Raw genomic sequence first — 24,734 nt, 5'->3', positions numbered from 1 at the left:
CAGAGGGTTGTAAGTGATTATATAGAGGAAATTGCAGGTGAGAATCCCCAGAAAGGGATATCTCTCCAGAACCCAGGAAATATCCTTCTGAGAGAGAGAGATACTGCAAGCTCTCAGAGTTCTGGCACCAGGCTGTGGCAGTTCCAGTGCAACCAAACCTTCTCTGCCTCCCAACCTCTCCATCTTTCACCCCACTGTTACCCTAAAAGAATCAGAAACTGGGAGGAAATAGAAAATCCAGCCACACCTCCCTTTCTGCCGAAGCCTTTCTGCATGAAGCAAGCCCGAGCTAAGACAGAGGAGAGGATTTCATTTTAACTGATATTTGGAGTTTTGACTGTGATGCAAGACTAGAACATTTTTGTAGCTTGATGTGACCAGAGAACTTTTCATTATCATGCATGACCGGAAAAGTCAAGGGGCCTGCTCTCATTTCATCCAGTGGTGAGCGAAGAACCCATCCCACAGAGCAGCCTAGAACAAGCAGCCGGGTAAAAGAACGATGTGGTACCTTACAAGTCCTGCTTATATATGTAAGTTCACAGTGTCAGGTCACTAAATGCCCAGTTATAAAATTTATATTGGAAAACATGGGGTTAAACAGTATCTTTGGAGTCTGAAGTGGAGAAGACATGTTGGGATTTGTTTAACTTCATTGTCAAGTTGTAGATGGAGATGTTACAGGAATGGAGGCCAGGCATGGTTTTTGTCTCAGATTCAGAGGTCAAGTTGAGCTGAGTGCAAATGGGCAAAATGGGATAGAAAATGGTGCTGCTGGGGAAACTGTTGCCTTTCTCTCATCTTTTTGCTTATAAGTCAAGCTGATTGACAGCTGTACTCAAGTCCCCTGGAAAGAACCTCTTTTGAAGGAATGCATGTAGCATCAGGCTCTGAACTATTTATGGAAAAGCAAAGCATTTCATGCAGAAGCATCACAGAAAAGAAAATCAGGGGCCATGTTCTTTTGACGACTTTGGGATACAGCTGGGCGCGGAGGTGAACGGCAGAGTGGGGATCATTGCCAAGAGGAGCAAACAATAAACTGAGGCAGATGTCGCCTCAGTCCTTGAGGCAGGAAGCGCAGGATGGTTGAAATGAGGCTACCTGTCCTTGAGGATGGCCTCAGCGCCCCTATAGAGACCAGCACAAGCCTGCCAGAGGAGTGAGGGATGGTGAAGGCAGTCTGTGTAGCTGCGGGGACCCTCAAAGAGTAAAGGGAGTGCTCCAATTAGAGGGTGGAAATGAAGGCAGAACTAAGACTGTAAGTTTGTAATCTTTATTCCAATTTATCCATGGTAATATGTTTATATTGGTTATATATTTAGAGAGTTCTTTCAGGAACATTTCATAAAATTCTTATCTTACCTATTCACCTGATTAACTGTGCCGCTGATGGGAAATGAGATGAGGAAACTAAACAGTTTAAGTTGCTTACCCAAGGTTATATAGATGGTAACAGAATTGAATCAGAGTTGTCATGTAACTTCTAATTCTGAGAGCTCTTTCCAGGTACCAGCCTTTAGTGCTGTGTTCCCAAAGTGAAGTGAGAAGGTTTTGGATGGTTGGTGGACAGTGTTTTCACATTTGATAACAATGTGTTTATTTTTAAGGTTTCTTTCTATTTTTTTGGCCAGGATACTGATTTTCCATTAATGCACTAAGGTAAAGTTGTTTAAATAAAAAGAGTAGAAACAAAAAAGCATCAAGTAAATAGTGCTGTGGAGATGTAGCAGGAATTGTGAAGGTGGCCTGTGCACAGGTGATGTTTTGGAACCACTAGTCTAAAGACTTTTGCCCAAAACACACAGTTTATGATATGATTTCATCCTTCCTCTGAATGTCATTTTTGAAATATCTCATGCAGCTAAGTCCAAACCCCACAATTAGATTATGAGCTCTTTGTAGACAGGTGCTATCTCTTATATAATGTAGGTGGTATGGGTTGAATTGTGTCCCCCTTACATTCATATGCTCGAGTCCTCACCCTAGTATTTCTGAATGTGACCTTATTTGGAGTTAGAGTCTTTACAAGGTAATCAAGTTAAAATAAGGTAATTAGGATGGACCTGAGTCCATATGAGTGTCGTCTTTATGAAGAAGGAATTTGTTTAATTGGAGTATATAATATACAATATTATATTAGTTTCAGAGGCACAACATAGTGACTCAATAATTATATATATTATTAGATGTTTGTCATAGTAAGTATGGTTACCCCCTTTTGCCTTACCAAGCTCTTACAATATTCCTGGTTATTTCTCTGTGTTTTACTTCTATTCCTAGACTAATTTATTTTCTAATTTGAAGTATCTCTTTATCTCCTTCCCCTATTTTACGCATCCCTCACCCCCATGGTAACAAATAATCTCTTGTCAGTATTCATGAGTCTATTTGTTTGTTTACTTATTTTGTTTTTTTCAATTGCATATATAAATGAAATCATATGTTACTTGTCTTTCTCTATCTGACTGATTTTGCTTAGCATGATACCATCTGGGTTCATCCACATTGTCACAAATAGCAAGATTCCCTTCTTTTTTAGGGCCGAGTAATATTCCATTGTGCATATGTACCACATCTTCTGTATCCATTCTCCTATCAAGGGATACTAAAGTTGCTTCCATATCTTGTCTCTTGTAAATAATCTGCAGTACACACAGGGGTGCAAAAAGGGGGAATTTGGCTAAGGACGTGCCATATAAACATGAAGTTAGCCTGTCACAAGCCAGTGGGAGAGGCCTGGAACATATCTTTCCTTCACAATGCTCAGAAGGAAGTAATTCTGTTGACACCTTGATCTTGGGCTTCTAGCCTTCAGAATTGTGAGGCAATAAGTTTCTATTGTTTAAGTCGCCCAGTTTGTAGCACTTTGTTATGGCAGCCCTAGAAAATGAATACAGTAGTTCTTTGCTAAAATACTAGAAATGTAACTAAATAAGAGTTCTTAAACTGAGTAACATGATCATCCAGTGTAATTTTGATCAAACACCTAGGGAGTTTCAAATTAAAAATGCCTTCTCAGGGTGCTCCTTCTCCCCTTTTTTACTCCAACTCCCACCCACAGCACCTCCGTTTCCTGAGCTTGGGCAGCCTCCAGTGTGTCTCCTTTTATGTACAATGCCCTAGATGTCTGGACTTTGCCATCCTGAGTCATCTCAATGGTTGTCCTCCTTTCCACAAGGCCTTGGTCTCAAACCTGGATTACTTTTAAAACTTCCACAGCTTTGTGGCTTTTTTACTTTTTCTGACCAGAAAAAAATTACTACTTATAGAAGTGGTAGCACCCAGTAAAAAGAAAGTGCACTGTTTGAATTCGCTGTGGAGGCTGGTCGCTAATTAAAAGATGCTGCTGCTCCAGCTGAGCTACTGCCTTTTGTGGTATTTGGAACTCAGAGTCCATACTTATCTAGGTGGGCTGTTAATATCACAGCTCTCAGCACCCTGAAGTCTTACCGTTTGTGGATGTGTGCCTTCCACTGCAAACCCTGAGTTTATACATGGGCCATGTCTTAATCGTGTTTGGATCCCCAGTGCCTGGTACCCAATTCAAATTCAATAGAAATTTGTTGCATCAATGAGCATTTTAAAAGTGTCCTATATAGGTTGTATTTCAATTTAACACACAAAATCTGTGACATGTTGTACCTGAAATGTTCTTCCAGTCTTTAGATTCAGAATGTTATTGATTTGAAGAATGCTTTTAGTCCTGAACTGTTTTCCCAAAATATTGTGAAAACTATGTTCCTAGAGAGTCTTAAGAATTGTTTCCAAAGGTTTAAGGGACACAGCAGACAGACCTAAATAACTCCCCCAGCTTCTCACAGACCCTTAAAGATCTATTTCTATGAGTTAGGTTGGACATACATGATCATTTTCTAGAATCCACTCTTAAGTTTAAACCACTCTATTTTTAAGTTCTGTTCTCTCTGACTGAATTTTAAAAATCTGGCTGTCAGCGCACTGATAAATTGCGGTCCTCCTGGATAATAAAATTCTCCTTACTTTTAAGGTTATGTCAAAATGTACTGTTGCCATTTACCAATTAAACACTTCTCCCCAAGTGTGGTATATACATTTTTATTTTGAAGAGCAGGACAATGGAGTGATGATGATATTTACAAGTCCATGCATCCAGAAATGAGGACACTTGGAAGAGCAACAAGAGCATTTATATTTTTCATGATCAAACTGTGCATGACACTGCCATCCTATATTGTAGGATAAATCTGTGCTTGTCAGGAGCAGCTATTCTGAGTAGTCTTTTGCAGCCCTGAGAAAAACATTTAACTAAATGTTATTTGTTTCCCGTATACTAACCTCAGATTTATGAACCCCAAACTTTACCAAACCAGGAAATTTACTTTAGCAAATCTTTCATGGTTCTTATGCCAGGTTTGGAGGGTAATACATAGTCTCTACTTATAAGGGACTTCCTATATAATGAGCTCAGGATGGTGGGTCCGGTTTGAGGCTGGAGTTCTGGTATCAGGATGTGTGCTTCTTCTAAATCTTATTCTGGCAGCTTGGCACTTTCCTTTCCTGCTCTCATGCCCCAAGAGCTCTCTGTGGAACCTCACCGACTCGAGAGGACATAGCATCTACTTCACAGATATGGCCAGGAAAGTCTAAAGGAAATCCATGCATCAGCTGGAGGCTTTCTGCAACTTTCTTTGATGCAATCCAATGCTTACAAGGTCCTGGGAGCTTTAGAAGTATGACCAGGTCTGAGTGTGGTTGGCTGGTCAGATGCATGACACTGAAGTAGCATGAAACCACCTTCTCAGACGGAGGGAAGATCGATCAGTGTCTCGGTGCTGCCCAGTTCCTGCTTTACGGAACATTGCCTGTAAAGAAGACCTCGGGAGTCAGGGTGCGTATGTCCCAAACAAAGGACCATAAAACCCTGAATTTCAGGTCATAAGGGGATCTTCAAGCTCACTTGCTTAACTTCTCTTACATTTTAGTCAACAAAACAGAGGTTCATAGACTTGCTTTAGTTTTCTTGGCCAATTGGTGGGAGTATCAGGGCTAGACTTCTTATCTTCTCTTTACTCTCTGTTGGTCTTGCACTGTCTGTTATGCCCAGAGTCTTTCTATCCACATACTGTATTCAGTGGTGTGTTGATAAATTGGCCCTCTCTTTAAAAATACCCTCCAGTGTGTTGTGTTTATAGGTTCACATGGTATAAATACTTCCGCCATGGTCAGTTTCAAAGTACCAGCAATCTAACAACCAACTTTCAAAATTCTGGAAACTGTTAACAGTTGGCTCCATCACACCTCTAATTGTATTCTCCTGCCTGTTCTTTTTGGTGGTGTTGGCATATTGGTGACCACTGCCTTGTGAGATAGGCCCTTTATGGTGATAGGCGATGAAATAGTGTAAGATAAAGGTCTGTCTCCTTGATGAGCTCAGTCAGACTGAATCTAGCAGCCCCTGGGTTCCAATCTGTTTATTAGACTTTGTAGTCTTCTTGAGGTAACTTAGGATAATGAGTACTGGATGATAAGGGGGGATGTTTTTTTTAGTTCTAAAGCATTTTGAACCAGTCATATTGTGAGACTTACAATTTTTTATTCATAAAGATGCTGCATCTTGAAAGTCCAGTGGAGGGTGCAGAACATTTCCCCTCAATCTAGTAATTTATTTATTTATACTTGACTATTACCACTCTACCTAAACCTAACTAATGCACTCATTCATTTAGCTATTTTGACTTTAGAGACTGGAGGGGATAGGATACTGGGGACAATATCATCTAATCAGGACTTCTTTCAGAATCATAAATTCTAGAGCTGGAAGGACCTTAAACATAATTATCACTCATATTATAAATGAGAAAACTGAGGGGCTCATGGAAACCTGCATATAACCATACAGCTGTTGGGATTCATCATTTGAGATTGTAACCTGTGATTCTGATACTCCATTCATTCAGAGTTGCTTCCATTACACCATTAGTACTCTTTGTGCTCCACATTCAGAGCATGGAAAAAAATACAGCATATGTCATTGGCCTTTTACTTGAGATTGAATAAAGCTTAGACTTTCTACATGCCCTTTGTTTATATCAATAAGTGGAAAGCGAATTGGAGTACTGATTTGGAGGACTATCTTGGATTCATTTAACCTCCTGCAGCTTGTGGTGCATAAGCTGTCAGTGAAAGGACTCAAAGGATTCTGGATTATGTGAAACTTGAGACTTTTTCGAAAGAATCCTTGAAGGATTTTTATATATTCAGAGTGAAATCTTCACTATTGAGATAGAGAATAACCCATCTGTTTTGCATTGAGAACACTTGGCTCTGATATAAGTGTTCAGTTAATTAAACAAGCATGTAAGTACCTACAACACGCTAGGCAGTGTGCTAGGCACTGGGAATACACAGATGAATAAAATAATCAACTTTGTTTTCTAGGAATGGAGAGCCTGTGGGAGAAGAGATATGTGAGCAGATAGCTTCAGAATAATCTTCTTGGTGCAGCACGTGCACAGAGCACATGATGGCAGAAGTGTTTAGTTCAGTGTGTTTTCATTTGTTAACTTAGGCACCGAATAGGGTGTTCAGCAAATAGGCTTTAGTTCCAGCACTGTACTGCCTGGCCATGTGACCTGGTATAAATCATTTAGCATCTTTCTGTGTTGAAGAAAGGAAGAATCATGGTGAACTCCTAAAAGGTTATGGGAGGATTAAACAAATGTCTATGAAAATGTTTTGGAAGTGTTGTCTGCCACATAAATGCAAGTATATGATTTTCATTTTGGGAACAGGTATTTTTTTACACGAGTAAGCTCATATTTTTTTTTACTAAGCTCTCCATATAAACATTTATTATCAAATATTTGTTGAGGACCCACTTGGTGCTAGACATACTTCTATTTCTGCGATAAAACAGTGAATAAAACAGAGTGGGTCCCTACTTGTGGGGCTTATTTTCTAGAGAGAAAAGAGAAAATAAATAAGAATAATGTCAGATGGTATTTCAAGTAAGTACAATTCAAATAGTAATAAAAAAAGCTAATATGATAAGAATGATTGGGTATACCCTATATTGGGAGCCAGGAAAGTCCTCTCTGAAAGATGACTTTTGCACTGACAAGAAGGAAGAAGCCATGCAAATTTCAGGGGTGGGAGCTTTCTAGGCAGAGGGAAAGGTTCTAGCATAAGCCCAAGGCACGAACAAGCTTAGCAGGCTTCAGAAACCAAAAGAGGGCCAGCGTGGCTAGAGCACAGTGGGTAAGGAGGCAGTATACGTGGGGGTCAGAGAAATAGATGGGTTGGATCACAGAGAACTTTATAAGCCATCATGAGGCTTTTGGGTTTTCTTCCAAGTATTGGGTTGACTAGTGAAGGTTTTTAAGCAGTGAAGTAACAAGGTCTGATATTTTAGAGGATTACTTTGGCTGCTGGTAGACAATGGATTGTAGGTCAGAGTCTCCTGCCAATGAAGATGAGAGAGAATATGAGTTTATACTGGGCTTAAAGCAGGAAAGCTGATAGAGGTTCATAAATATTACTAAAGATGGTATCAATGCAGCTTCCTTGTCGCTGAGATACTGGATGGTATGAGGAAGGGAAGAAACAGAGATGGCGCCTTAGTTTTTGACCAGAGTGGTTCCATTTACTGAGAGAGGAGTTACTGGGAGGAATGGGGAGGAAGAGAAGAGGCAATCAAAAATTGTTTTTTTCCATGTCAAATTTGATATGCCTATTAGACATCCAAGTGGAAATGTTGAAAATGAAATTGGGTCCATGAATCTGGAGTCTAGGAATCACTGACAAACAGATGGGGCTGAAGGAGGCTTCTTCAAAAGAGCATAACCCTACACCACCTAAATGGGGATCTAGGATGGAGGCTGAGCAGAGAAGAGAAGGAGTCACAAAAGTCTGAGAAAGAGTGGTCAGGAAAGAAAACCATGAGAATAAGGTGTTCTGGAAGCCAAGAGGAAAGGAGGGTAGAATCAAGTGGGAGGGAGTAATCAGTGTTCTAACAGTGCCAGTTAGAACTGAGAGGTAAGTACTAGAAGAGGAGAGAAGTGGCCATTGGTCTTGGTAGCATGGTAAGTGAGGCCATTGCTAACTTGGAAAGGCTGGTATGGACAGAGGTTGGAATGGAGTGAATTGTGGAGAAAATGCGAGGTGAGAAGGTGGCTATTTTAGCTGTAAATCATTCCCTCAAGAAGTTTGCTGTGAAGGGGGTTAAAGCAAAGGGGTAGCGCCTAGAGGGGCATTCAGAAAAGCAAAGTCATGTGCATGTTATGTATTAAGGGGTATGATTTAGTAGACACAGTCCAGGTGACATTGATGATACAGGAGGGGGGATAATTTCAGGAGTTAAATCCTTGAGAACATGTGAGCAGATGGGATTCAAGCACAAGTCAGGGACTTTGGTCTTCAACAGGAGTAGAAGTACTTCATCCAGAAGAGCAGAAGGGAATAAGAAAAAGGGAATGTAGAGAAGGTGAGTAGTAGATCTGGCAGTGAAAAAATGAGCCTGTTCATTTCTGATTTTATGCATTTGAAGGTGGTAGGGAAATGGAGGAGAGAGACACAAATGTGGCATAATCACCCAGGGAACTGAGAAAGGGTGTAAATTAGAGCAGTGTGGCAGGGTTGCCTGGTAGTATGAGTCCCATACAAGGTTTTGGTCACAAGACTAAAATGAGACCAATGAGCATCCTTGTCTGGTTTTATTTTTCCACCAGCATATCTGCAGAGATGGTCTAAGTAGGTGGCTAGGTGTAACTACTGTTGGGCTTTGCCATGGGTACAGCGGAAGGGGAGAAGGAAGATAGAGTTAGTGATTATAAGAATGGATCAAGGAACCTGGCAGGATAAGGAGGATGTTGGTGACTTGGGGATGGTTGATAGAAAAAAATTAATTGGAGGGCTTGCAACAGAAATATTTCTGGAGTGGGAACACTGGGGTTGGTGAGCTGGAAGATCAGGAGATTCCTGAATACAGCATATGCTAAAGGAGAAGGAACAGCTTCCAAGATGATAAAATGAAAGTCTCCAAGTGAAAATCCCTTTGGGATTTAATGCAAGTATTTTGGGGGCTTGTCCACAATAAAAAGTCATTACTTTCTTGAGTTACAAACTTTTGATCAAGAGAGGCATTAGAAATGTACCTGGCTGATCAAGACCAGGTTTAGGATGTTGGGAAATGAGGACATCACTTCCTTCTGCTAAAAGATTTTAGGAAGAAACTTTGAAAAATCTCTTTATTCCTATATAACCTATGTCCTAGTAGACATGGCACAAAGAAGCATGACTAATACTTTGGGCAAGTAAGTAAATATTCAGGGGGCGAGTTATAGTGAGAATTATGCTTTTTAACTATTAAAGTTCACAGAATGGGGCTCATACCCATCTCCAATTTCAGTACAGTGTGTCTCCTCACTTGTCAACAATGATTTAAAAAATCAGGTTTGTTCAGTGTGGATGCTACAAGTTGCTACAGATATTCCAATTGTAATGAAGCTGTTTATTGTTGGATTCAAACAGATTTTCCCATGGAATTTAACTGCAATAGTAAAATACTAACAGAAGAGGTTAATCATGCACACCCCATTAGTGGTTCCATTGTGTATTACTAAAGGCAGACATTGCCTGAAGCATTGATCCTAGGTGAATATGAGGCTTAAACCACATTTATGTAACATAATTTTAAAATAAAGTCTGGAAACTATGGAGAATGTTGACATGTATAGTGCTGAAGTAGGACATACTTGATATACAGTCTGAGTGAAAACTTCAAGAAATGTCTGGTTTACAATCTGGCTACATGTATCAATCTAGGAGACAGACATATTTCTAATTTTTAAAAAAATGCCTTCGAAAGACCTGAGGCCCTATTATTACATTTGTCATTATTACATTTGTCATTCTTCTTCCCTGTGTATTCCTCATACCTAGTGGTCTTACAGCCATGCTGATCTTATATTCCCTTCAGAGAATGGACTTTGGTTGATTTCCTTGAGAGCTTTTAGGCTTTAGAATCTTTTTACTGACGAGAGATAACTGTAGAACTTTAGGGAAGTGACTCAGTCTCCTAAAATAACTTGTGTAAGTTGCTGAGGACTTTGTAATCAAGTCACATTTTGCAGAAACAAGCTGTGTAGTATAAATGTCTTTTTGAAAGGACATTAAAAAAATTATGGCATCTTGAAGATCTGAAGGTTTGCACTTCCTGAATCTCTTTCATATGATGAAATGAGTTTTGAATGGCAGTCTGTCTTTCCCTGAAAGTCTTTTTAACTGTCTGTGTATATACTGAAGTATATGTGAAAAGCAGAAACATTAGTACTGTCATGCTCCCTAAAGCATATCTATTTAAACATTTTCCTTGCATATTACATCAACTGTCAAATGAATCAAAATACAACATTAATTGAATATCACTTTGGTAGCCTTAGCTGCTTAGCATTTACTGGCTGTTTGTTTGTCCAGGTTCTGTCCTACTGGCACAGAGAAAACTGGCCCTCAGCTGGGGAGAGCTGCAGAAGAATAAAAACCCCAAGGCAAAGTGGCCCACTTATTAGTTAATTCTTCATTTGGTTTAAGTTTCTTTCATAAGTAGGCATTCGGTCTCCCAAATTTAAGTATTGGCCATAGAAACTGTGTTTGCGCTCTTACCATTTGTATGGTGGGGGGAGGGGGGATTGTGGGGTCGGGTGGGGGCCTGGCTATTGTCAAAGGCATACTGCAGTAATTTGTGTTAGGTGCCATGATAAACATATCATTCAATATGCTGCATTATTCACTCAAAAAAAAAAAACTGGAGCAAGTGACAGAGAACATTCTGGAGCATAATATCTCTCAGAGGGACTAAATAAAAAAGGTAGCTTAAGGAACCCATGGTGTGGAGGTGCATCAACTGCAATGTCTATGCTAAAAGTCATGTGGGTTTGCATGTTGGGCAACAGTTCCAAAGTTTCTTTGATTAAGAATAAGAACTGTAGTCTTTTTTGCCACATCAGCTGAAAGAATGAAGACCATTCTCAGCAACCAGACTGTCGACATTCCAGAAAATGTCGACATCACTCTGAAGGGACGCAGTTATTGTGAAGGGCCCCAGAGGAACCCTGTGAAGGGACTTCAATCACATCAATGTAGAGCTCAGTCTCTTTGGAAAGAAAAAGAAGAGGCTCCGGGTTGACAAATGGTGGGGAAATAGAAAGGAACTGGCTACCGTTCGCACTATCTGTAGTCACATACAGAACATGATCAAGGGTGTTACACTGGGCTTCTGTTACAAGATGAGGTCTGTCTATGCTCACTTCCCCATCAACGTCGTTATCCAGGAGAATGGTTCTCTTGTTGAAATCCAAAATTTCTTGTGTGAAAAGTACATCCACAGGGTTCGAATGAGGCCAGATGTTGCTTGTTCAGTATCTCAAGCCCAGAAAGATGAGTTGATTCTTGAGGGAAATGATATTGAACTTGTATCAAATTCAGCTGCTTTGATTCAGCAAGCCACAACAGTTAAAAATAAGGATATAAGAAAATTTTTGGATGGTATCTATGTTTCTGAAAAAGGAACAGTTCAGCAGGCTGATGAATAAATAATATCTAAGTTGTGCAGCTACAGAAACAGCAAGATGCCAGATGATTCCTTAGACTTATTTGTGGTATTTTAAAAAATAATAAAAGCCTTATTGATTTGGGACTTTTTCTTAAACTTTCCAACTATTTGGCGAGCAAACAGTAGTAAATTTTAGTGTGCTAAGAACAATAACAAGGAACAGGAGTTTTTTCTAGTAAGACTTAAGGGGAGAAGTGGCTTGAATCTGGTATTTGAAGGAATTTGAAGAGTATTTGAGGCAAGAGGAATATGGTACTGGTGATAGGCAGTACCGTGTGGCTGTTCATTATTCAGTGTAGAACTTTGGGGAAGGTCCTGAAAGTATCTAATTCTACAGAGGTATGAATTTGAATACTGTGAGGCAGGTGTTCCTCAGTCACTTAGTTTGTTTACCAGTAACTTTCTATGAAAAAGCAGCTGAGAAGTGGAACAATTGATAGAACCTTAGTAAGAATTGGAAGATGCAGTTAATTTGCGTTCGTGATAAACTTGGCTGCTACTGTCCTAGGTCTTCAATGTTGTCCTTTATCTCAGCCATTTACTCCATATTTAGTTTTTGGTATTTTAAAAAAATGGTTGTCTTTTCTATAATCTCTTAATTCCATGTATCAAACTTCAAATAATGCTACCATACTAGAATCTTCAACTCGACAACTGGGTTGTCCTGAAACCTCTTCCTTCGGTCTTACCCATCTCATTGGTGGAAATTAAAAAAAAAAAACCAAGGGAGAAAAACCATTTGGAATGAATGGATCATGAGATCTTGATTTAAATGAATGAACTGGGTTTTTTAAATCTGGTTTGATGATGATAATGGTTAAGTATTTTAAAGAAATCTGGATGAAATGAGAAATCCAGGGTTTGCTTTGAAATATTGGAATTGGGGTAGGCATCAGAGAGGGTTCTGGGTGAAACTAATCAACCTATAAACTGATGTTTGTTAAAGCTGAAAGATGAGTATTCATTATACTGTTTCTACTTACAGAGTTTTGAAAATACTCATAATGAAGAAAATGAAGCTGTTTTGCCTGGATAGTGAAAACAAAACAAAAACAAAAACAAACAAAAAAGAATAAGAACTGTACCTCTGTGAACCATTCCCCCCAAAATGAAATCCAAGGTCTGTTGAACAGCTATGTACTATATAGCTGCTTGGTTATTAAATTTCTGATGCCATTTCTTTTCTTTTAGTGACTTAAGATTATTATGGCAAGTTTCTCTGCTTGTGATGCCTAGTTATTGCTGGTACTCCCTCATTTGATGATCCTATAAATGGTAGCCATCCTTTGATTCAGTGTTTTAATTCACGTGGAGAATTTAACTCACCATTGGAAGCCATGTTGATGAAGAAAGTATTCCCATTATTAAAACTTTTTCTCTTAAGATTATGATCAGAAACTTTTTAAATGGTCATATTTCATTCAAAAACATCTGTGGATGTGTATTCACATCTGTGTACATATAAAATATCTGTGAAGGCATACTGTTACCTGGCATGATAGTTTTAAAATATTGGTTAAGAGGAGGGGATGATCACATTTTTAGAGGTAATGTTTTTAAAGGAAATTTTATTTAAACATTGCTACAAGAGGATTATATTTTTTATAAAATTCTGAACAATACAAATCATTTCCCTTTCTCTCCTGAAGATAAGAGTGTCAATGATAGATTATATGTAACACACACATAAACACACATGCACATATACTCACACAAATAATATACATTTAAACAAAAAAAGTATCATGCTAGACATATTCTTCTGCAAATTGCTTTTGTTTTTACTTTACAGTGTGTCTTGGACATCCATTCATTGCAATATTCATTGTTTGAAACCTTTTTATAACACTTCCTAATGTGTTTGTACTGAAATTTATTTAGCCATCACCCTATTAATGGTCATTTGGATTGGTGCCAAAATTTGATACTACAAAAAGTGCTGCCATAAACATTCCTACACTTACATTTTTGAGCATTTGTGTCAGTACTTCTCAAAAATTAATTTCTAGGAATGGAATTGCTGAGGCAAAGAATGTGCACATTGAATTTGAGCAATACTGCTAAATATCTCTCCAGAAATGTCATATCAATTTGCTAAAGCCTATTTTTAAGCATGAAATTAAATTAGAAATTGCTCAAATAGTAGGGGTTACAAGTATACTGAATAATTAGAGCATACATTACAGATGAAGTTATATGTCTTTTTAGGTTTCATAGAAATTTAATTTGTATTTTAAATAGACACAAGTTGGATATAAAGTAGGAAATTATTTTAAACTTTGCGTTTTTCATTTTCTAATAATGCAGGTTAGTAGCTCAGCAAAGGGCAAAAGTCACCATTTGGTCTCAGAAATGAAGGTGAGCAAAGGGCATCTTTTCAGGAAGATGCTATCTGGAACAAGAAGGTACTTAGTCAGGTTTTCAGGATTTTTAAGTAAACTAATTGTGGCTGGGATTCAGTCCAACAAGGTCTTTGTACTAGGACAATACAGATCTTTAGTCTATGGAATAGAAGTAGAATAACAATATTTCCTGTACACATTTGGTTTATAAAAATAACCTTTTTGAAAGTACATTTTCAAGTCTCAAGTATCCCATGCTTCTGAACTATTTCTAGGCTATCCTGTTTCAGTCAAAGGGCTTGATTTTAATACAATACACAAGCTTATCTTCTCACTCAAGAGCAAAAATGTAATATCTTTTCCAGAGGTATGCAGGCATTAGTCATATACCCTACTGTCCTTCCCCCAACATGAAAATCCTTCCTCTGTCTGTCCCATTTCCTTGCTGATGTATGGAACAGGAGTGATGCAATTGCTCTGCAATGTTGGCAGTTATGATTTGACTATCCCTGTTGGACAGGACTCAAGAGTCCCACAGTGAAGGTTACAAACACTATTTCCTTTATATTTGGTTCTTAGATTTATGAAAAACCTCCTGAAAAACTGGCCTGAGGGAGGAAGCCAGTTAATTTATTTTAAGACAAAATTTCCATGCTTCCAGATTCAAGCATGTTTTATTTTTATGTGGGTTTCCCATTTATTAATTGTCCTTATCATTCAATTATATATAATATACTGTGGGGTACCTCCTATATTAGGACCTTCTCTGGGAGTTTATTTAAATCCAGTGACTCCTTCTTGTGCAGAAAACTTGGTGGCGCCTAGTGTTGCTATTCTCTTGCCTAGAAAATGTCAGTAGATATGGCAATGAAAGGCTGTTGAACCTTTTCTTCAAAGATGTGTTAGTATTTGCTTATAATTTGAAATAGTCTCTTGAAAACTAATTAGGTCTACAAGTCCAAGCATCTGTCAGTTCTGCTCAGGAGACTGTATGGTTAGGACAACAGCATTGATGTTGAGTGGGGCTGAGTTTGAATCCCACCTTGGTCTCCCATTAGTGGCTTGAACTTGGGCAAGTTATATAAATTTACAGTTTTTCAGTCTGTCAAATGGGCACTACAGCACCTATGGGGCTGGAGAAAGAAGTGAATAAATGTAAAGTGCATAACACCATACTTGACTTGGGGAAGAGCTCAATCATGACTTGCTGCTCTTGTAATTGGCACTTTATTCTCAGTTGTGGAAACTTAAAACTGTATTTCATAGAATTTCGGACCAGAGTTTTCCTACTACAGATAGCAGTGAATAAGTAACAATGGTTGTTGGGAGTTTAGACCGAAGTAGTCTGCTATCAGGATGGAATTATTTGGAATCTTGTTTTACTCCTTTGTAATATATGTATGTTTTTATATAGAAATGCATTTTTAAGATCATGGATTAAATTACTTACTGTTACTTGGTACTTCCCTTCTTCTTCAAATCATCGGGAAAAAACTAACTTCCAAAAATAATGCTTCATATTTGTAATGGGACCGAGGGGGTCCTCGGCACAGAAGTGTGTTCTCCCGGATGATGCATACCTAACTTGAGAACCATACCCCGAGGGGAGCTCCAGAATGATCAAGACCCACATGCAATTGTCATTTTGAGATTCAGAATGTATTTTTTGGCCTATATGACATCGTTCAGTTGAAACAAAATCATCTAATTGCACTGGATGGTAAACATATGTAGGTTTGGAAGCCATATTCTGTCTGTTTTTAAAATGTATTTCTCCTCAGAGTTATTGAGTGCCTTCATCTGTAAATGCCATGAACCTCCTACTCTTACTGGGGAAACAAGATATGGGGATACAAGATATCAAAAGATTCATAGCTGTGTATGGTGGTATATGACTAGGTGAGTGTTGTGGATAGTAAATTACATTTACAAGAGAAAGATTCCACTTTGGACTGCAAGCCAGTGCTGGTTTCACAGAGATTCATTCAGGACTTGATTAGAGTTTGAAGAATGAGTAGGATTTGATGGGCTGGAAAATAAGCCATTTTAGGAGGATTTCTTCTTTTTCCTTTCATATCCAAGTTGTTTCTAAGTCTTAACTGCTGTGCCTTCTACCAGATCCTGAAACACCCAATTTTAAAAACCTGTAGCAATATCTCTTGCTTTAACAAAGACCTAGAATAATTATGTAATGTCTTCCCCTAGATGAAGTCGTTAAGCAAATTTATTTAAGCTGCCACATTTTGCTAGACATCTCTGTTTCTCTGCATGTATAATTAAAATACTTTTCCCCTACTGACTTGGCCATATTGTTTTTGTCTTCAAAATCCATAACTGGATCATTAGCCTTCTTTAAATTCTGAGTCCTCATCCAGCCAAGATTATTTCCAGGCCAATGTGTTCACTGTCATTCCTCACATAGACAGACTATGACTTCCCAGGCTATTTTATTCTCTTCTCCACCCACCTCCAATTCCCTCCACCGTCACTTTTTTCCTTCTATGTCTCCTTCCCTCCCTTTGCTTGCCTGAAATCACCTAACCCTTCTAAAGAAAACCTCTTGTTCCTGCAAATGTGTTTCAGGAAGGGCCTTGCTTTCTGCAGGGATCTCAGAGTTTTGTGAGACTCACACTATTATTCAGGGGACCCTCCCATGGACATCTTTGGGTGCAGGAGAAGAGGATGAGGCAAATGAAATGGTTTTGGAGCATTCTGTTGGGTTTCAAAGGAGACTCCATCAGAAGCATTTGAAAAGCAATGTCTTGGCATGGTGAAGGAAATGGTAGCTCAACTGGTCAATGGAGACCTATAACCTAAAGAATTTAACCACTTTCAAGGGAAAACAGATCGTGGCTGTTGAGCACCTTAATAATAATGGAACAGGTGCCTTAGGTGTTTACAACTCATGATGTGCTAGGAGATAAGAAGGGTTGTCACTATTACATGTGAAGTTGTTCAGAGGGTTAGCAAACCTCTTAAGCATAAAATGAATGTTTTTAAAAAAACTAACCAGGAGAAAGAAACCACAAAAACAAAACTCATGTCTACCTATGGATGCCTTCGTTTGTTCTCCCGGGGAAGAAAACACGAACACTGTGTCTACCCTCTGTCACACCAAACTGTGTAAACAGCTCCCACTCTTACATACATAGCAGACTTGACAAAGACAGATTTGCTTTTTGTTTTTTGAATTGGACTGTATGCACACCTAGGTCTATATCTTCAAGACAACAATTTGCTTGAACTGACAGGGACATTGCCACAGTCCCAGCCAAACGACTTGTACTCATTTTTGTTTCCTTCTTGACCTCAGTAAACATTTCAGCTTGATCACCACTAAGGAAATGCCTTATAGACAAATCCATAGGTATATAAAGGTATAAAAATTAGGAACATATTTTTCCAAAAGGAGAAACAATAGCTTATGTTGAACATTAAAAAATTTTTCTTTAGAACATTGAAATAGTCTTATATGTTGCAAACAGAAATATGTAAGAATGCTCCTTTCTACATGTTTATTTTTATCTCCTTTACTACATATGCAATGAATCTTTTTATTTATTTATTATTTTTTGTAAGATATCATTGATATATAATCTTTTGATCAGGTTTCACATGAACAATTGTGGTTACTACATTCCCCCCTATTATCAAGTCCCCACCACATACCCCATTACAGTCACTGTCCATCAGCATAATAAGATGATATAGAGTCACTACTTGTCTTCTCTGTGATATACTACCTTTCCCATGCCCCCCCCTATATTATGTGTGCTAATCATAACACCCCTTAATCCCCTTCTCCCTCCCTTTCCTCCCACCCTCCCCAACACCTTTCTCTTTGGAAACTGCTAGTCCACTCTTGGGTTCTGTGAGTCTGCTGCAGTTTTGTTCCTTCAGTTTTTGCTTTGTTGTTATACACCACAGATGAGTGAAATCATTTGGTACTTGTCTTACACTGCCTGGCTTATTTCACTGAGCATAATACCCTCTAGCTCCATCCATGTTGTTGCAAATGGGTAGGATTTGTTTTCTTCTTATGGCTGAAAAATATTCCATTGTGTGTATGTACCACATCTTCTTTATCTATTCATCTATGGATGGATACTTAGGTTGCTTCCATGTCTTGGCTATTGTAAATAGTACTGTGATAAGCACAGGGATGCATATCTGTGAATTGTAAATAGTACTGTGATAAACATAGGGATGCATATCTGTCTTTTCGAATCTGTGATCTAATTTTCTTCAGGTAAATTTCTAGGAGTGGAATTCCTGGGTCAAATGGTATTTCTATTTTTAGTTTTTTGAGGAACCTCCATATTGCTTTCCACAATGTTTGAACTAGCTTATATTCCCACCAGCAGTGTAGGAGGGTTCCCCTTTCTCCACATCCTTGCCAGCATTTGTTGTTCCTTGTCTTTTGGATGTTAGCCATCCTAACTGGTGTGAGGTGATATCTCATTGTGGTTATAATTTGCAATTCCCTGCTGATTAGCGATGTGGAGCATCTTTTCATGTGCCTGTTGGCCATCTGAATTTATTCATTGGAGAACTGTCTGTTCAGATCCTCTGCCCATTTTTTAATAGGGTTATTTGATTTTTGGTTGTTGAGGTGCCTGAGCTTTGTATATATTTTGGATGTTAATACCTTATCGGAAATGTCATTTATAAATATATTCTCCCATAGTGTAGGATGCTTTTTGTTCTACTGACATGTCCTTTGCTGTACAGCAGCTTTTTAGTTTGATGTAGTCCCACTTGTTCATTTTTGATTTTGTTTCCCTTGCCTAAGGAGATGCTTTCAGGAAAAAGTTGCTCATGTTTATATTCAAGAGATTTTTGTCTATGTTTTCATCTAGTAGTTTTATGGTTTCATGACTTACATTCAGGTCTTTGATTCATTTTGAGTTTACTTTTGTGCATGGAGTTAGACAGTAATCCAGTTTCATTCTCTTATATGTAGCTGTCCAGTTTTGCCAACACCAGCTGTTGATGAGGCTGTTATTTACCCACTGTATGTCCATGGCTCCTTTATCATGTATTAATTGGCCATATATGTGGGGGTTTATATCTGGATTCTCTGTACCATTCCTATAATCTATGGGTCTATTCTTGCGCCAGTGCAAAATTGTCTTGATTACTGTGGCTTTGTAGTAGAGCTTGAAGTTGGGGAGCATAACTCTCCCAGCTTTATTCTTTTTTCTTAGGATTGCTTTGGCTATTCGGGGTCTTTTGTGGTTCCATATGAGTTTTAGAACTATTTTTCTAGTTCATTGAAGAATGCGGTTGGTATTTTGATAGGGATTGCATTGAATCTGTAGATTGCTTTAGGAAGGATGGCCTTTTGACAATATTAATTCTTCCTACCCATGATCATAGGATATATTTCCATATGTTGGTGTCTTCTTTGATTTCTCTCAAAAGTGTCTTGTAGTTTTCAGGGTATAGGTCTTTCACTTCCTTGGTTGGGTTTATTCTAAGGTAATTTTATTCTTTTGATGCAATTCTGAATGGAGTTGTTTTTCTGATTTCTCTTTCTGCTAGTTCATCATTAGTATATAGGAATGCCACAGATTTCTGCATATTAATTTTGTATCCTGTAACTTTGCTGAATTCAAATATTAGTTCTTGTAGTTTTGGGGTGGATTCTTTAGGTTTTTTTATGTATATTACCATGTCATCTGAAAACAGTGACAGTTTAACTTGTTCCTTGCCAATCTAGATGCCTTTTCTTTCTTTGTGTTGCCTGATTGCCGTAGCTAGGACCTCCAGTACTATGTTGAATAAAAGTGGGGAGAGTGGGCATCCTTGTCTTGTTCCCAATCTTAGAGGAAATGCTCTCAGCTTTTCACTGTTAAGTATGATGTTGACTGTGGGTTTGTCATATATAGCCTTTAGTATGTTGAGGTACTTGACCGCTATACCCATTTTGTTGAGAGTTTTTATCATGAATGAATGTTGAATTTTGTCGAATGCTTTTTCAGCATCTATGGAGATGATCATGTGATTTTTGTCCTTTTTGTTGATGTAGTGAATGATGTTGATGGATTTTTGAATATTGTATCATCCTTGCATCCATGGAATAAATCCCACTTGATCATGTTGTATTTTTGAATTTGATTTACTAATGTTTTTTGAGCATTTTTTCATCTATGTTCATCAGGGATATTAATCTGTAATTTTCTTTTTTTATGGGGTCTTTGCCTTTTGGTATTAAGAGTGATGCTGGCTTCATATAATTAGTTTGGAAGTATTCCCTCATCTTCTACTTTTTGGAAAATTTCAAGGAGGATGGGTATTAGGTCTTCTCTAAATGTCTCATAATATTCAGCAGTGAAGCCATCTGGTCCAGGGGTTTTGTTCTTAGGTAGTTTTTTGATTACTGATTCAGTTTCATTGCTGGTAATTGGTCTGTTCAGATTTTCTGTTTCTTCCTTGATCAGCCTTGGAAGGTTGTATTTTTCTATAAAGGCCATTTCTTCTAGATTATCCAATTTGTTAGCATATAATTTTTCATAGTATTCCCTAATAATTATTTGATGTCCGTAATGATTTTTCCTTTCTCATTTCTGATTCTGTATATGCATGTAGATTGATTCTTTCTACTGTTTTATACTTCTCACTTTTACTTATTTCTTCTCTGATCTTTATTATGTCCCTCCTCCTACTGACTTGGGACCTCATTTGTTCTTCTCTTTCCAGTTTTAATAATTGTGAATTTAGACTGTTCATTTGGGATTGTTCTTTCTTCTTTAAATAAGCCTGGATTGCTATATACTTTTCTCTTAGAACTGCTTTTGCTGCTTCCCACAGAAGTTGTGGCATTTAGCTGTTGTTTTCATTTTTCTCCATATATTGCTTGATCCCTGTTTTATTTGGTCATTGAACCATTGATTATTTAGGAACATACTGTTAAGCCTCCATGTGTTTTTGAGCTTTTTTGTTTTCTTTATACAGTTTATTTCTAGTTTCATATATTTATGATCTGAGAAGTTGGTTGGTAGAATTTCAATCTTTTTTAATTTGCTGAGGCTCTTTTTGTGGCCATGATCTATTCTGGAAAATGTTCCACGTGCACTTACGAAGAATGTGTATCCTGCTGCTTTTAGGTAGAGTGTTGTGTAGATCTCTGTTAGGTCCATCTGCTCTAATGTGTGCTTTGGTGTCTTCTTTCCTTACTTATTTTCTGCCTTGTTGACTTTGGAGTGAGTGGTGTGTTAAAGTCTCCTAAAATGAATGCCTTGCATTCTATTTCCCCCTTTAATCCTGTTAGATTTGTCACACATATTTGGTGCTCCCACGTTGTGTGCATGGATATTTATAATGGTTATATCCCCTTGTTGGACTGACCTCTTTATCATTATATAATGTCCTTCTTTGTCTCTTTTTGCTTTCTTTGTTTTGAAGTCTATTTTGTCTGATACAAGTGCTGCAAAACCTACTTTTTTCTCCCTGTTGTTTGCATGAAATATCTTTTTCCATCTCGTCAGTTTTAGTCTGTGTATGTCTTTGGGTTTAAAGTGAGTCTCTTCTAGGCAGCATATAGATAGGTCTTGCTTTTTAATACATTCTGTAACTCAGTGTCTATTGATTGGTGCATTCAGTCCATTTACATATAGAGTGATTATCAATAGATATGTACTTATTGCCATTACTGGCTTTGGATTCATGGTTAGTAAAGGTTCAAGGGCAGCTTCTTTACTATCTAACGGTCTAAGTTAACTCACTAATTATGCTATTATAGACACAATCTGAAGGTTCTTTTTTTTTTCTCCCTTCTTTTTCTTCCTCCTCCACTGTTTTTATATTAGGTATCATATTCTGTGCTCTTTTGGTATCCCTTGGCTGACTTGGTAGGAAGCTGATTTAATTTTACATTTGATTAGTAATTAATTGGCCTACTTCCTTTACTGTGGTTTTATTTTCTCTGGTGGCACTATTTAGCCTTAGTAGCACTTCCATCTCTAGCAGTCCATGTAAAATACACTGTACAGACGGTTTGTGGGATGTAAATTCCCTCAACTTTTGCTTATCTGGAAATTGTTTAATCCCTCCCTCAAATTTAAATAATATTCTGTCTGGGTAGAGTATTCTTGGTTCAAGGCCCTTCTGTTTCATTGCATTGACTATATCATTCCCCTCCCTTCTGGCCTGTAAGGTTTCTGCTGAGAAGTCTGATGATAGCCTGAAGGGTTATCCTTTACATGTGATCTTTTTTCTCTCTCTAGCTGCTTTTAATACTCTGTTCTTGTCCTTGATCTTTGCCTTCTTAATTATTATATGTCTTGGTGTTGTCTTTCTTGGTTCCCTTGTTTTGGGAGGTTTATGTACTTCTGTGGCCTGAGAGACTATTTCCCACCCCAGATTGGGTATGTTTTTGGCAATTATTTCTTCAAAGACACTTTTTATCCCTTTTTCTCTCTCTTCATCTTCTGGTATCCCTATAAAGTGAATATCGTTCCATTTGGATTGGTCAGTTTATTAATGTTTTCATTCCTAGAGATCTTTTTTCTCTCTTGCCTCAGCTCTTTGTATTCATGTTCATTAATTTCTGTTCCATTTACTATCTCCTCTACCTCATGTAATCTGCTTTTAAATCCCTCCATTTTATATTTCATTTCATCTACCATATTTTTCAAGGTGTCTATCTCTCTCCTGAATTTGTCTCTTAGCTCTTGAATATTTTTCTGTAGCCCCATTAGCATGCTTATGACCTTTGTTTTGAATTCTTTATCAGGAATTTTGGTGATTTCATTTTCACTGAGCCCTCTTTCTGGTGTTTGAGGGATTTTGGATTGAACAAGGTTCTTCTGCCTTTTCATAATCCTATTGGATAATGAGAAATATTAGGGTTGTGTAGGCGGTACTCTCTAGTGCCCAGCACCTGGAGAGATGGTAGTGGTCACAGGTGAGTGGTGTCAGTGCCTATCATAAAGAGAGAGCTCTTTCCTTCTTCTTGGCTGCAGTGCCTGCCTCTGCTGTCAGGGCCAGTGAACCACACGCAGGGAGCAACTTCTGCATTAATCCCCTAAGTTGCTGTAGGCAAGGCTGCCCTCTGGCTGGTCTGGAGCAATGGTGGGGGTTGTAGGCAATGGTTCTGGTGCCTGCCAGGAGGACAGAGCTCTTTCCTGCTTCCCAGCAGCAGTGCCTGCCTCCACTGTTAGGGCCAGTGAGCTTTGCACAGGGAGCAGCCTCGGCATTAAGCCTGTGTAGTTGCTGTAGGCGGGGCTGCCCTCTGGCTGGCCTAGTGCGATGGCAGGGACAGCAGTTTTGTGTGCAGGTGCTGCTGGGGAGGAAGGAGCAGCAGGCCGCTTATTATGATGGGGGAGGGCGGGGCTCAGGGCTTCATCGCCAGCCAAGGGGATGGAGCACCTGAAACTCCTTGAAGTTCCCAACCTGCTGGACTGAATGTGCCAGGATGATTTTGTCTACCTGTTCCTTCTCCTGAGCAGCAAGCTCTGTGTAATCCTTGCCCCTTTAGCAGCCCTCTCACTGTTGGGAAGTCTTTCAAAGTGCCTGCCTTTCTTCTGTCCCAGAGTAGCCAGTTGTGGGAACCTGTTCTCCACAAGCAACTGTAATCTCATTTGCTTTTCAACACCTCTGATCTTTAGATCACCATGCAATGTGGGTTTATGCTCCTGGGGTAGATTTCTAGGGCTGATAATTTGCCATCCTGGGCTTCTGCTCCCTCCCCTCTCTGTTTCTCTTCCTCATGCCAGTGAGCTGGGATGGGGGGAGTACTGGGTTCCTGCAGGGTTGCGTGCCTTTTGTTACTTTACCCTTTTCCCTGATGTAGATTTTCTGTGATGTAGATTTTCTGTTCTCTTTTCCCAGTTGTACACTGGCTAGTGTTATCTTATTTCTGGTCACATTTTTAGGAATAGTTGTATTACTTCATTTTTGTATTATATGTGGTTTTGGAAGGAGATTTCTGCCTCACTTCTCACACCACCATCTTTTTTCCCTCCCTGCAATGAATCTTCTAAAATGGCATTTCTGAGTTCTTCTCCACCATGCAATTTGCTGTCTATTTTTGGTCTTGGATTTATTTTCATTTATCACTTTGTAAAGAGACCTTGGGAACTGACCATATATGTTTAACTATAAACTGTTTCTACAGTTTGAATTGCAGACTTCCCATTACGTTTATGCTATTGTCTTACTTTGTGTATTTTGTATTGCATTTAGACATGTGAACTTTTTCCCCCACATCACCCAACCCTGGCCCTGGTAGCCACCATTCTACTTTCTGTCTCTATGAATTTGACTAGATACCTCATATAAGTGAAATCATATAAAGCTTCTCCTTTTGCAAATGGCTTACTTCATTTACCATAATGTCTTCAAGGTTAATCCATGTCCTAGCATGTGTCAGATTATCCTTCCTTTTTAAGGCTGAATAGTATTCCACTATGTGTATATGCTGTATTTTGTTTCTATATTCATCCATTGATGGATGCTAGGTTGCTTCCACCTTTTGGCTATTGTATGTAATGCTGCTGTAAACCTGTATGTACAAATATCTGTTTTAAGTTCCTTTTCAGTTCTTGTGAGTATATATCCAGAGGTGGAATTACTAGGTCACGTGCTGATTCTATTTGATTTTTTCAAGAATCGCCATACTGTTTTCTATAGCAGCTGTACCAATTTTAATTTCTACCAGCAATGCATAGAGTTCCAATTTCTGTTTTGTGTTGTTTGGTTTTGATAATAGACATTCTAATGGGTGTGAAGTGGTATCTCATTGTGGTTTTGTTTTTATCTTGCATTTCCTAATAATTAGGGATGTAGAACATCTTTTC

The 24,734-nt window shown here is 38.5% G+C and overlaps 1 protein-coding gene and 1 pseudogene across 4 annotated transcripts in view; both read left to right on the top strand.

The window, feature by feature from the left end:
- Nucleotides 1-24,734, top strand: part of HECW2 (HECT, C2 and WW domain containing E3 ubiquitin protein ligase 2) — a 344,914-nt gene that overhangs the window by 150,166 nt on the left and 170,014 nt on the right. The gene's annotated exons all lie outside the window — the stretch shown is intronic.
- LOC118970688 (large ribosomal subunit protein uL6 pseudogene) lies at nt 10,979-11,674 on the top strand (annotated as a pseudogene).

Source organism: Manis javanica, chromosome 12, assembly GCF_040802235.1.
Source record: "Manis javanica isolate MJ-LG chromosome 12, MJ_LKY, whole genome shotgun sequence".
Classification (NCBI taxonomy): Eukaryota; Metazoa; Chordata; class Mammalia; order Pholidota; family Manidae; genus Manis; species Manis javanica.
This window is presented reverse-complemented; position numbering and strand designations above follow the sequence as displayed.